Genomic DNA, 4,416 nt, shown 5'->3' with positions numbered 1-4,416 from the left:
TACTTGGGAAACATGGAGTGTGCTCTGGTGACCCATCTGGGACAGGTAAGCAGTAAACCAGTTGAGCCTCTGCAGGTCCCATCTGCAGTGGATTCCCACCTCCTGCACAGAATCCATTTGTACCCCATTTAAGATTTCCTCAATAATCAGAAGCTGTGACAGATCTCCTTCAAATGCTAACTCCTGACAGCAGAGGGGTGGCAGGGTCTTTCCACAGTTGACTCTTGTAATGATAATAGTGAACAATTCATCTGGAACTGATTCAAGAAGGCAAACGCTTTTGAGCAAATACATAGAGGCCAAACACTGAGGCTTCTCTCCTGCTACGGGATCCTTCCCTTTGAGAGTCACAGTCCTGGGCTGGGTTGTCACTGGACGCAATGGATTGGGTTTCAGACCACACTCTCCAAAACTTGGTGTCAGTGTTCAGGCATATATCCACAGCTCCGAGTTCACATCCCCTGCGTGGAATCATCTGGGAAGCAGGATATCAAAATATCCTGTTGAGAATGCCAAGATTTCATTAGAGCCCCTACAGGAGCAGGATAAAAAGCCAAGACAGTACCGTGGCTTTCGCTGCGTATCTATGTCCACCGACCACAGCTGCATGACAGTGGTGGGAAGAGTTCGTGAGTAGCGACTCCAGGACAGCGATGGCTGAGGCCTTATTATGAAACACACTCTGGATGCTCAGGTCCAGGAGCCTGGGTGGGTTCCTGCTGCTTATGCTGATCAATCTGCTCCAAGAGCAATCCTGACTTGTGAATGGTACGAGACGTCTGCTCAAACTTCTGGGAGAGCTACACTGGTTGTCCTTGCCCTCCAAAACTGGATCATGGCACCCAGAGCTCCTCAGAAGGGAGCTTTCTGGCTTTGTTACTCCTCTTATCAACTCACAGTGGGAGAGGCTCTCAAGATCCATGTGAGGCTTACATTTCAGTCTAGATACTTCCTCTGTCTATGTTGATCCTAAGGTTTTGGAATCCAATATGGGCAGGCCGATGGTGGACAGTGACCTCAGCAGCTGGTGAAGTGGATAAATCAAAGATCAGTAGGAAATGTGGTCATTGCACATTGAATCGAACCATCCCAAGGCTTACTCTACAGGAAAAGCAAACTCAAGAGGCATAATGGTGCGTTCAACAAATGGAAACTTGGAGATCTGTATTGAACTACAATGCTCTCTGTGATGGATATCTATGGGAGTACAAGAAAGTCTAGTCAACACAATGATGAGTAAAATTTCCTCCCGAATCACTAATGAAGACGCTGAAGTAGTTTTCCAATCACTTCAGTATGAAATTGACCCAACATGTAGTCAAGCCACATAGATAATAATTGGTAATTGGAGTGAGAAATTAGGAAACAATGAGGTAGGGAAAACAGTTGGAAAATATGGTCGTGGTGACAGAAGGATTCGGGAAATCACAAGGTAAAATTTGCAAGTATACTTTAGACAAACATTGGTCACATTAAGGCAATCTTGTTGACTGATGAATAACCTGACTCCTTTCCCCTTCCATGTCAGAGAGTCCCAGTAGTCATTTATTTTAAAATATGCTCCTATGTAATCAAAATCAGAACATTTTAATTAATATCATTATTCCCGTGAATGTTTTAACCACGATTGTACTATTTTTATTTTATTGACCAGGATGTTGTTATCAAAGCTATACCCTGCAACATTCACTAACTCTAAAGAATAACAGCATTAATTTTGCTGGCTGATTTGCAGCAGCTGGTGCCTTGTGTACTCTTGCTGGGTGGTCTGCAGGCCAGCAGCACCATGTAAGGCCATAGCCAGCCCACCAGGGGGATGCTGCCCGGGTTGTAGTGCATCTGCTTGTGGTAGAGGAGGAGCCCGTCCACCTCAAAAGGGAAGCCTGTGGCCAGCACCTCACACAGCCTCTTGGGGTGCACTGGAACTTCTGGGCCCCACAAACTAAAAAGGATTGAGCTTTGTTTGCTCTCCCAGGTAGCCTTCCTCAGCTAACTTCGCATGCATCCAGTAGAACCAGAAATTAGTGGGGCAGTCATAAATGGGATGTCCCCGCTAACACATCAGGTCCAGAACGTAGTAGGTCTGGTGCACCTCACTGTGAATGCACTGCACAATGGTGTCCATGAGTTCTGCCTGCTGCCTCCCGGCAGGAGGGAAGGAAGCCTGTCCACGCAGTAACCGCTCTTGGTGTAGGCGCTGGTGCAACCCCTGGAGGCCACAATGAGCGCTCTTTTTCCAATGGGGCACTGACGCAAATCCACTTCTGCCCCATGTCCGCGGGGACATCAATCAGCCACTCAGAGAGCATCAACTGATTGGCATAGCACTTGGGGAGTTTCTCATCAATATCAACATCCATGTCTTCATCATCTTTCCTGTGTTCCTCCTCATCACTCTCCACTACGGTCCAGTCATCTTCAGCCAGCCTTCTGGTGTGGTTCACAGAGGCGAGTCGCTTGTATTTCTGCAGTTCCAATAATGATGGTGCAGCTCATCCTGCTCCAAGGAACTGCACTTGGGCTTGTACTGGGACAGGCGGGGTGTGAGGCTGCACGGCCATTCAAATCTCGGGACACAGAGAATCTGCTAGCCAGGGCTGGACTCAGCTCTTCCATCGTTCCATCAAACTTTTTGAACAAAATAAATGGCAGCTATGCACGACTGACTTCTGCCTATACAATCCACGGAAATCAAATCCACTACAGAAGTTGCACAAGTGTTTCACTACAAAAGGGACCCTAACACCAAAGATAAGGTAAGGACAAAGTGCCTTCGTTTATGAAGGACACAAAGATGCAGACACATTAGGGTCGCCATTCCCATGAAGTCCTCATACCATCAGACCATTCAAAGACGGGATTTTACTTCACTAAGTCCTATGTTCTAAAGAGTTTAGAACATTGGCACTTTCAAGTGAGGCATCAGAGCAAGATCCTAGGGTAGGACTCCTGATTATAGAACCTAGAGTACTGTCCATCAAGGACACGCCCAGGAAATCCCTAAAACACAGCTCCTCCCTGGACCATCTTTAGACGCATGCAGGTAATGCAATTTCCAGTGTACCCTACCTGAGGGCAAGAAGAACTACTTCATTGTTACATGATCTCAAGGTATCTGGAAGTGGTTTTTGGTTTGGGGTTTGTTTTTGGCATTTGAAAGTTAGGTATAACATCCAAAAAGTTAATGTTGAGACTTAAGCCCTAACTTAAAAGATTTTTGGAGGAGGTCATTATGTGCAGTGAAAAATGAGGCTGGGGCCATGAAGATGAAGAAATAAATCAACTACGTGAGAGTACAAATATAACCTGAGATCCATCCCACATGAATGTCAAAGGCATCTCAAGAACAGATAGGATTGAGTGAACACTAGCAACAGGAAACTGGACCAGCTGTGTGATCACATCAATAACATCATGTATGAAGAAAGAAAGAAAAGTCCTCCACAAGACACAAAAGGTAGAATGACCAAAGTGGACATCTAAGAGACTCTGAATCCCGCCATTGGTAGAAATGTAACTAAAGCAAATGGAAGAAATGATAAAAGAATGCTGAACAGAACATTTCAAAGAGCAACTTCAGGAGAAAAATTAAAATATTAACATGAAACATGATGACCAAGGGGGAATACTTCAAGTTATAGTAGGGAGAACATCGAAAATGTCATTCTGTAGATGTGGCACAGAAAAGAGAGGTGGGAATAGGCTCACACCCCAAGAAAGCTTTGCCTGATTTTATCCAAAGAAACATAGTCAGACAGGCATTTTCTACACAGCTTTCAGTTAATAGCTTTGTAATCAAGAGGGCCTTATTCATCCACCAGGTGAGAGTTGACCACAGAAGACTAAGCTATCTCTGGTTTACATGTCTAGGACATGTTTGTCTACCCTCGTTAAAATTTCTGTTTTAAGGGTTTGTGGTGGGAGTGTGAGAGGGTTGAATAGTAAGGCTTCAACTTACTCTTCAGACACGAGAGTCTCGGCAGCAGTGCTGTGGGTCCACAAAAAAGACAGCCACTGAAACGCCTTGATAATTTAGAAGAGTTTTTATTCAGTTTTCACCCGACATCGAGAATCTAAAAGCAATTCCAGGATTGAAGTCTTGAGTGGATATTTAAGTCCATCATTAAAAGCAAACACTCACTTAGATTCTGTCTATAATAATTAAGCAAGCACAAGGTTTGCACTAAAGTGCATTCTCTCAAACAAAGAGTAAAAGGAGCTTCTTGCCACTGTCAATGCAGATGAGTAGAAACCACACAGGACAGAGTAAACCACCCCTGTGGGATTCCACGACTGTAATTCTGAATGGGAGAAGAAAGCCCCATCTTTCTCCGCTATTTAAAATCCAGGTATCACTGAATGGGCCATTCCATTTCACCTCAGTGGACGGGAGCAGCTACTTGGGGACCACTATTA

General features: G+C 44.9%; 1 pseudogene; it reads right to left on the bottom strand.

Moving 5' to 3' along the window:
• Positions 1–1,695: 1,695 nt before the first annotated feature.
• LOC142435652 (snurportin-1 pseudogene) lies at positions 1,696–2,616 on the bottom strand (annotated as a pseudogene).
• Positions 2,617–4,416: the final 1,800 nt, after the last annotated feature.

The sequence above is a fragment of the Tenrec ecaudatus genome, chromosome Y (genome assembly GCF_050624435.1).
Source record: "Tenrec ecaudatus isolate mTenEca1 chromosome Y, mTenEca1.hap1, whole genome shotgun sequence".
In the NCBI taxonomy this organism is placed as follows: Eukaryota; Metazoa; Chordata; class Mammalia; order Afrosoricida; family Tenrecidae; genus Tenrec; species Tenrec ecaudatus.
The sequence above is the reverse complement of the archived record's forward strand: the minus strand, read 5'-3'. Positions and strand labels throughout refer to the sequence as shown.